Below are 9,894 nucleotides of genomic sequence, written 5' to 3'. Positions count from 1 at the left end.
CATCACCACTCTCACAAACATAGTACAAGACCTTATGCTCTGGACTCACCGGATGAGAAAGCCAGAAGAAAAACAGGCCGCCTCCTCGTGGCGTTCTTACCTGTCCTCACGTTTACACGTGCCTATGTAATTCACCTCTTTGTAATCACTCGCACGATGGATTGCAAAGATTGAGAAATATATTCAGGTGGGGAGCTCCCCCCGGTGATTTTTCAAAAAAAAAGCATCCATGCGCCCATGTCCATGTCGGGAGATTAGATTCTGAACCGCTCCAGGGTTTTCTTCCCCGTTTCTGCAAGGTATCGGGCATGCGCAACAGAAGAACAATGGTGATATGTTGTGTGGAGGTATCGGTGCTCGCTGTTATGTGTCGGCTGCTTCAAAGCCGTAAAGGTTGGCTTCTTCTTCCTCAAAGACTCAAAACTCGCATCTGTCCTCTTCAAGACACCTGTCCTGACTCACTTCTTCCCGAGATGCTCTCCTCTGTTCCAACTTACTCCCTTCGGAAGTGATCTAAACGCTTTTATATTTCTTTACAGAGAGAGGACTTCAAAGAGTAAATAAGACACACACACACAAAAAGGAAGTGGCGGCACAACAACTCAACCAGTTTTTTTTCCAGATAATCTTGCAAAGCTTTATTCCGTCGTCACAATAAAATTCAACGGGTTGGCCTAGGCAAGCATGACGGCCACCCCCCCAAATTAAGGGCATGATGATTGTGTACATCGAAATTCAGGGTTGTAAACTCATGTCTAAAAATACATAATAAAAAAGCTGAAGATTGTCCTGTTATTTCGGCATCTATTATTTTAATAGTAAATGCTTTTGAATAGGTGTTGATCAAGAAATCGAGTAAGGAACATGAATTGGTTTCTTCTAAGTGTAGATCGGGTCTTACTCTCTCAAGTCCCAAAGTATCGACAAGTTTGAGTGGAGGGATTGAGAATATTGAGTAAGGGTCAAGCCCATGGGAGTGCGAGCTGTGTGGCCTTCAGTTTTCTAAATTGTAGTGCGGCCCATTGAGCTGGCCAGTCATTGGCATGCAACTTAATTGGCTTATGGGCAACACGCACAAATGTGTGATGAAGCAGCAAACCACCCGATTGCCTGATGTGCCAATCCCCTGTCCAGCCATTCATCTCGAGGAGATGTAAGTCTCCAGACTCCAAGGCTCCAGTGGAAATTCCATCTCTTTGTTTCCTTCTTTTCCTCTCTGGCATCGATCAATCCTTTGTTAAGTACAACAACACCATGAGCTTCCTCTTCTTCCCGAACCAACTAACGATGGCATGTCGACATCATAGTTTTTTTATTCTAGAACTACTAGGGAACCCTAGTAGTAGCCCGGGTTTAATGCCCACTAATAGCACGGGCAGCCGCGCTACCAATAAGGCTCTACAGCTATTACTTTAGCAGTAGCGCGTGCGACAAGCGCTACTGCTAAGACACATAGCGGCAACGCTTATTCTACCCCGCGCTGCTGCTAATCTAGATAGTTGTAGCGTGTTTACTTTCCATCGCTACTAATACTTTTTTTTCATTTTTAGTGTATTTATACGCCGTTATACAAATTTTGGTACAATACCAATTATGAGGTTTATATCATTATGTCCATAACAGTGTGTCAAATGAAGATTGATTAGGTTCAAGTGGAGGCAATATGTAGTGCATGTCAAAAGTATACTACTAATCCAAACTTGATCTAGTTTGGACTAGTAGTACTTTCGATGTGCACCACATGTTGCTTCCACTTGAATCTAATCCGCGAGCACAAACTATTTAATCATCATCATAGTCATTACCACCGACGGTATTTATTTAATCACCATAGTCATAGTGTAGCACATCATCATCTTCAAACTCATTCTAGCTAGCTAATCACCACCAACACTAGATGCGGTAGCTATCTAATCACCACCAATACTAGTTAATAATAATCATCATAGTCATTACCACCAACACTAACTATTTAATCATCATAGTCATAGTGTAGCATATCATCATCTTCAAATTCATTTCTAGCTAGCTAATCACTCATGCTGCTCTCTCTCAGGTAAAATAATATAAAACATGTGTAGCTCTCCTCCTTCATCAAGTTGGAGCATGCAGATGAACCTGTCTCCTAATCGTAAGATGCGCTTCTGATTGCTGCCCCCTAGTACTTCTCTGCGATCGTTCACAATTTTGCTCCAGTCTTTCACTATTAAGCATTCCTCGCTATTAGAAATCCTGAATGCACTAAAGTGCATTGTAGGATATCTTGGTCGTAAGCTAACAATATTCATAGTACCTTTAGTCTCGATCCAATTAGGCACAACATTTATCGGGAGTCCCTGTTGAAGAACATCGTATAGTAACATACTTAGCAATGAAGTTTAGCTTAAAAAATAATGTATGCAAAAAATGCACTGAGGACAAATAGTAAAAATCTTACCATTTTTCCTAAATAGATGTGACTGTAGTTCAGTATGAACACTATTGGTCGCACGTTTTGAGTACTAACATTTCTAAGTGCAGGAAGAAAATTTGTCTTGAAAGTATGAAGATCGTCAAGCCATGAAACATAATGACTTATCTCCTCTCAGTTTAGTTCAGCCCCGGGACAGTAGTAGGTCCTGTCTACCAAGCGCTGGACATGTTTGCTTGAACGGAAATAAGCTGACAATAGAAATTAGTTGTCAACTATTTTTGAATAAAAAATATTAAAGACATAAATATGGTTGAGATACTCACATAATGGTATAACTGGAGGCATCTGCACATCGACCCAGATGTCGATATTACCTTCAATATCATCTTCCGGATGAATATCAAAGGTGATAACCATGTCAGACTCAAATGCATAAGTCATGCATAGTACTTGCCAAGTTTTGCATCCAAAATAGGTGTAGTCGTCTGCGTTGTATAATTTTGCGTGGAAAATACGACCATGCTCGGTCTTCAAGTAAATTCTCTTTACCTCCATAGTACGACTGAAACCTATCTTATCCAAGACAAAAACTCTTGCATGGCAGGGGATACGCTAGTAGAATAGTAAAAAAAAAATTAAATTATAATTTGAAGCAAATGAAGGAGATGTCATGCTTAATTACGAAAAAAGACTTGCCGTTGTGACTTACTGTATCCACTTCGTAGTTCTCGTCCAGTTTGATGCTGAAGCGCCTATCATCATCTAGGAAGATTCCGTCGCATAGGCCGCGCTCGTCTTCGCAGTATTTGCAAATACCGAAATCCTTTTCGTCGTCAGACATTTCCTATGTTCATAGTTGAAACATTAATTGAAAATCGATCGAAGACAACTACCAGGATACTCAACACACAAATCCGGGGCACTCGATATTTCCTACATATTCTGGCACAAGTCATGCCAAAATTCACGGAAAAATCCGGCATGACCTTTGTTAAAATAGGACATATCGAGCGCTTGAAATTTGCCGAAACGGAAATGAATCAACACTTAGGCAAAACATAGGCCACTCGGAGGTGTAACCTGCAAACAAGCACATATCCTATTTGAGCAACAGAAGATATACACTTCAAAATATCTTATAGGACTCATATTGTCATGAGCATTCAATAAGCAAAATCAAATCGTAAAATAAAATAAGTATTTAAATTAGCATGTATTCAATAAGCAAAAGTAAATCATCTCATGCATCCGTACATCGTCGAATATTATCACTAATATATCCCGAATAGTATCATACATATAACATCACTAATACAACTAAAACCTTAGCGCACGACGGGTATCGGCATGGGCGGTGGACACCCACAGAGAAGGAACCACCACAGGATCATAGCTTCAGTGAGATCCCTGGAGAACCTGCTAGGTATTGGAGAACTTGTGCTCCAACGTAGCGACGGACGTGCGCGTCCTCCTCACTGACACGGTGACGCACCACCTCCGCGGGGTCCACGAGCCTCTGGACCGTCACTGGGCCGCGCGACCGCCACCAAAGAAGGTTCGGGTCAACGACGGGCTGACTCCTCACCAACTTGCGCCCCCCGGTAGGTAGCGCCTCCCAGTACCACCCCGGTGGAGCCCAGTCCCGAACATGGCCCATCTGATGACGTAGGTGTCCTCCGCCGACTCGACGACGAGGATGCGGGATAGGCATCGTCGACGTCGATGCGGGAATAATTGCTTTAACTAAAAAAGTAAACTAGTTCTATTAATTTTCGTATTAAAAATAAAATAGTTGTATTAACTCAACTAGTTCAATTAAGCACTTACTATAAATAAAAATAAACTAGTTTTTACTAAAAATAAACTAGTTCAACTAGTTATATTAATTTTCTTATTAATTCTATTAAACACTTACTAAAAAACAGTAAAAAAGACTAGTTAGATGAACTCTAAAATTTAACCCTAACTGATCAACTCTAAAATTTAATGAACCCTAACTAATTTGATGAACTCTAAAATTTAACCCTAACTAATTTGATAAACTCTAAAATTTATTGAACCCTAACTAATTTGATGAACTCTAAAATTTAACCCTAACTAATTTGACGAACTCTAAAATTTAACCCTAACTAATTCGATGAACTCTAACACTAATTCTATTTAACAACTACTGCCATAATTAGCATCTAATTTGATGAACCCTAACTAATTAGATGAACTCTGAAATTTAACCCTAAGAAACCTAGCTAGGCAGAGGTAGGGGAGGAGGAGGAGGGCGTGCTCACCTCGGGCACCGGCGGAGTTAGAGAGAGGGGCACGCGGTGTCGAGGTCGGGGGCGGGGTCGGGGTCGGGGCGGCGGGCACACGACGGAGGGCGGCGATGTAGGGGGCGTCGAGGTCGGGGTCGGGGGCGGCGTCGAGGTCGGGGTCGGGGTCGGGGGCGGCGTCGAGGCTGTGCGGAGAGCGAAGAGTCACGCGCGGCGGCCGACGGATGCAGGGCGGCGACAGCGGGGGAGTAGGGATTTGGGGGAAGTGGCCGTGGGGGAAGAACGAACCGCGCGGTTAAGTCAAAAGTAGCAGTAGCACGTTCCAGGAAGTGCGCTGCTGCTACGATAGCTATAGCGTGTTTTTTAACAAGCGCTACTGCTATTCCTTTCTCTTTTTTTATTTGCTTTCCATTTAATTTAATTTTCGTTAGCAGTAGCGCCTTTGTTCGTAAACGCGCTGCTACAAAACAAGTATCGGTAGTGCGGTTCTACGTAGATCGCGACTACTATATGTAGCCTATCGGCTAAGCCGTGGGAATTTTAGTAGTAGCGCTTTTATCTTCAGGCACGCTACTGCTACAATTGTATCTGTAGCGCCGTTTACACCAGCACGCTACTGCTACTTAGCACCAGTGTGCTTTTTTAACACGCGCTACAGCTAAAGTTCTGTGTATAAGGTTTTCTCTAATAGTGTAGGTTTGTTTGTTTCTATCCCTACACTCCATCCATTCCGATTCCATCTAAGTCCCATATTTCTATGATTTCTGTTTCTAGTGGATTAACTCCTATTTTTAATTTGGCATATGAAGATGATTTTTATTTGAGAAAACATGCAAGAGCACTTGTATCTAAGAGCATCTCCAACCGCGCCTCCAGGAAGGCCTCCCCAGGCGATTTTTTTGCACCGGCGCTGAAAAACGGCCCAGTCATGCCCCCAGGAGCCCGATTTTCGCCGGCCTGGGCCGAAATCAGCGCCGGCGGATCCAAACCGAACCCGGCGCGCTGGGTGGCGCCCGGGGGCGCCAGGGCGAGTGGTTTTGGTGCAAAAAAGCCGTGGGCCAGCCGCGTCAGCGACACCGCGCCTCATCTTCCCCCAACGCCTCGGTTCCCGCGGGGAATCAATGGCAAGGCTGCCGCCGCCGGTCAGCCCTGCCATTGATTCCTCATGGGCGGCGCGTCACGGGACGGCGCGCCGACGCCTCCCCTCCCTCGCACGCGTACACACGGGCGCGGCACGGCTATATAAGCCGGTGGCCTCGCTCGCCTGTGGCCACACCAGCCCAGCCCTCGCCGCGAGCTATACCTCTCCCGAGCACCGCCCCGAGCCTTCCCCTCTCCCGAGCGCCGCCGCCCAGCCCCTCCCCTCTCCCTCCCCTCCCCGATGGCCGAGCGATTCCCCGGAGACGAGGCAGCGGCCAACGGCTTCGGCCACCGCACGCTCCGCGAACAGGAGTCCTGGCTCCTATTCCAGGCGAACATCCCGACGCCGCCAGACATGCGCACCGGGCCGACGGGCTGGAGGCTCAGCAACGGGGGAGTCCCCATTCCCCCGTTTCCCGACGCCGTGGCAAAATCCACCTACTTCGTTGAGGAGGTCGACGTCGTGCGTGCCTCCCTCACCGCCGCCCAACTCTCCCTCCCCCAGTACGCCGCCGACAACCATGCGGCTTGGGCGGCGTACTTCGAGCGCCGTCAGCAGCAGCGGATGGCGTCCACCAACGACGCGACGGTGGTCGGCGGCCTGAAGAACAGCGAGGGGTGCCACCTGTGGTGGGGCGCCCCCGGCCGCACACTCGAGGGCGTGCTGACGCACCTCGAGGGAGGCAACGACCCGTCGTTGGCGTACCCCCCGGCGAGGGCGGCCGCCCAGGCGCACCACCGACGCGATGGGCCATGGGCGCCAAGGAGGTTCGGCTCCTCCTCTTCTTCCTCCTCCTCGCGCTCTTCCTCGCACTCCAGCACTGCTCGGCTTCAAGGCCGAGCCTGCGGCGGAGTCGCCGCTCGGCCGGCGCACTCGCGGCGCCGGCATCGTCATCAACGAGGGCGGCCGGCGCGCCTCCTCATTGGCTCCTCTTCCGCGCTTTGTCAAGCCAAAGATGGAGCCGGGGCTCGCCGTCGTGAAGACGGAGCACAGCGAGGTCAAGCGCGACGACGACGCGGCCCGTGAATGGGCACGCCAGGACTCCCTCAAGATGGCCATGGAGCGCCAGTGTGCCGCCCCGCAGCGCTTCGTGGAGCGCCGCCGGGGCCGCGACGGAGGAGGAGTCGTCGTCATCGACGACAGCGACGACGACGACGCGACGCCGCCACCACCATTCCGCCATGGCGACGCCGGGTCCAGCAGGGGCGCCCGCGTCAAGGAGGAGAAGGCCGACGACGAGGATGGCGGCGATGACGGTGACTACTCGGTGTTCAGCCAATTTCTTTTATATTAGTTTATTATATATTTGCTATGTAATGAAAATCGGCGAACTTTGTCCAAATATATGCCCAAGTTGGCCAAAATTTTCGTGTTTAGCTGAACTTCGCCGAACTGTTTATTACCAAAAATTGATGTCATTCTAATACTCGGTTGAAGGTAATGTCCGGTAGATTAATGAACCAGCTAAAACATGTAAAACACATTTGATCCCACCATTAAAGTAGCGTTCAAGCCATTAGATCCATTAGATGATATCTTCCTCATAAAAACTTTATATAATATAGTCTATTTGTTTCTAGCAAATCATACACTAGAAACCAGTAACAAGATATTTGGAGAATCATACGCTTGACATATATGTACCGAGATATTAAAGAATATCAATATATACTCAAACAGAGATACCCACACCTATATACACTATAACTGAAGCGTGTGTCATAACTTAAACGGTGCATCTACAAAATTGTGTTACTTCTCACAGGGCTAAGAGAATGTGTGCAAAATATTTGAAGGGATATATTCTCAAAAGAGGAAAATAACTTCTACTAAAAGATATGGTTTAAATTTACCATGTAGTGCATGTATTTTCAATACTAGACATTGGAAATGTATAACAAAAACACAATAATTAAATTTAGCAACATTATTATGTGTTAAGTTAAAATAAAATGCTAAAATATGTACTTTTATAAAACAAATTATAGAGAAGTGTGAATGTTTAGTATAAACATGATTTATTTTTTGACCAAAACGGCAGGTGCTCTGCCTTTTCATTAAAGCAGAGGGAAAACTGTACAATCTGAGAAAGCCTCAGCAAGAAACTCAAAAGAAAAGGATCTGGTGCTGCACAAAACAGCCCGGCTGTACATGCCTCACAAGACTACTCCCTGGCCTCCATCAGGAGGCCTAAATCATCCCTAATGAGTAAGCAGACACCCTCAACCAACTTATGCTCGTTCCGGAAGATGGGTCTGTTCTTTCAGATGTCCTCAGGCCTGACGTTGCTACACTCAAAATGTTTGCAGATATCCACGAGCCAATCGTCAGCGTCTGTGGCCTCGACACAGTTACTAAAGGACTTCGGCTGGTTTGCGAGGAACTGGTTGCAAGAGTTGCATAAGCATCTATGTGTTGGCATTGGTGGCGGCCATGACAGCTTGCCATGCCTCCGGAGGTGGAGGTGGTGGTGGAGGTTCCGGATTCTGACGCGTTGCAGGAGCCATCCTGAAGAGGGTGACATCCGTTAGCATCTTGAAAGACATATATTCAAGCTGAATCAATGGATCGAAATTGTAACATGTAGCCTTAACATTCGAACAATGATGAACGAATGAATTCCAAAGTAAATGATCACACTTCCATAAATTGAGAAGCCACTCAAATAGAGGTAGATGAATAAAACAACAAGGTACGGATATGAACAAATAATTGGTAAGGATTACCCAATCACAAACCAAATATCTGCGGGAAGAAATACTAGAGCTACATGAATTCCCACCTATGAAACTCCCGAAACTTTCTGGTTATGCAATCAGGTGTTGGGGATACAGGGGAAGCATAATATCTCACCCAAAACTAGCAACTCCTACATCCAGCTGTATCCATCCTTCAACACATAACCAAGAAACCTTCGGAAATCATTTACCTCAACCTTCGAAAAGCATCCGTTATATGAGTTATGGCAATACTCCCGAACTCCCGTCCCAGTACTGGGTGGCGTCGAGGTTATCTCACCAACAACTGCATAAAGGAGATTTTCGATGTCGGCGAAACTCAAGTATTCCAGAACTGCAACAATAAAATTGTGACGACAACACCTCGGAGCTCAACTCCCCAGGACACTGCCACAACCCCTAAATGTCAGGAGGCACCAAGAACAATGTTCTCGTCACAGAACCATCGAAACGATTCCAAGATACCCGCGTGATCCTAAAAAAATTTAGTGAAATTTGAGGAGACAAGAGTCAAAACTCTATGCCAGGAGGCCTCACCAGAGCGACGAAGGGACTGAGGAGTAAAAAGAATGCTACTCTCCGATATATATATAATCCTATAAGACTCAAAACATTTTTCTAGACTCAACAACGCCAGCGATTCGATCAAGCAGGGGGCTCCTGAGTCGGGGAAGTCTCTGATTACCAACTTGTAACACCCACGATGCAGCTATATCTCCCACGTGTCGGAGCATGACTTAGAGGCATAACCGCATTGTAGGCATGTCGCAAGAGGGGTAATCTTTACACATCCCATGTACTGAATAAGAAAGAGATAAAGAGTTGGCTTACAATCGCCACTTCACACAATACATAAATATAGCATTACATCATCCATAATACAATCAAGGTCCCACTATGGAACCAAAATAAAGACAACCCCAAATGCAGAAGATCCCAGATCGCCCCAACTGGGCTCCACTACTGATCGTCTGGAAAGGAAACATAGTAACGTCCTGAATGCTCATCGAACTCCCACTTGAGTTCGGTCGCATCCCCTGGACTGGCATCATCGACACCTGCATCTGCTTTTGGAAGTAATCTATGAGTCACGGGGACTCAGCAATCTCACACCCTCGCGATCAAGACTATTTAAGCTTATGGGTAGGAGAAGGTAGTGAGGTGGAGCTGCAACAAGCACTAGCATATATGGTGGCTAACTTACGCAAATGAGAGCGAGAAGAGAAGCAAAGCACGGTCGATAAACTATCAGATCAAGAAGTGATCCTATAACTACTTACGTTCAAGCATAACACGAGACCGTGTTCTCTTCCCGGACTCCGCCGAAAAGAGACC

Source organism: Triticum urartu, chromosome 3A (genome assembly GCF_056163025.1).
Source record: "Triticum urartu cultivar PI428250 chromosome 3A, HENAU_Tu73, whole genome shotgun sequence".
NCBI classification, from domain to species: domain Eukaryota; kingdom Viridiplantae; phylum Streptophyta; class Magnoliopsida; order Poales; family Poaceae; genus Triticum; species Triticum urartu.
The sequence above is the reverse complement of the archived record's forward strand: the minus strand, read 5'-3'. Positions refer to the sequence as shown.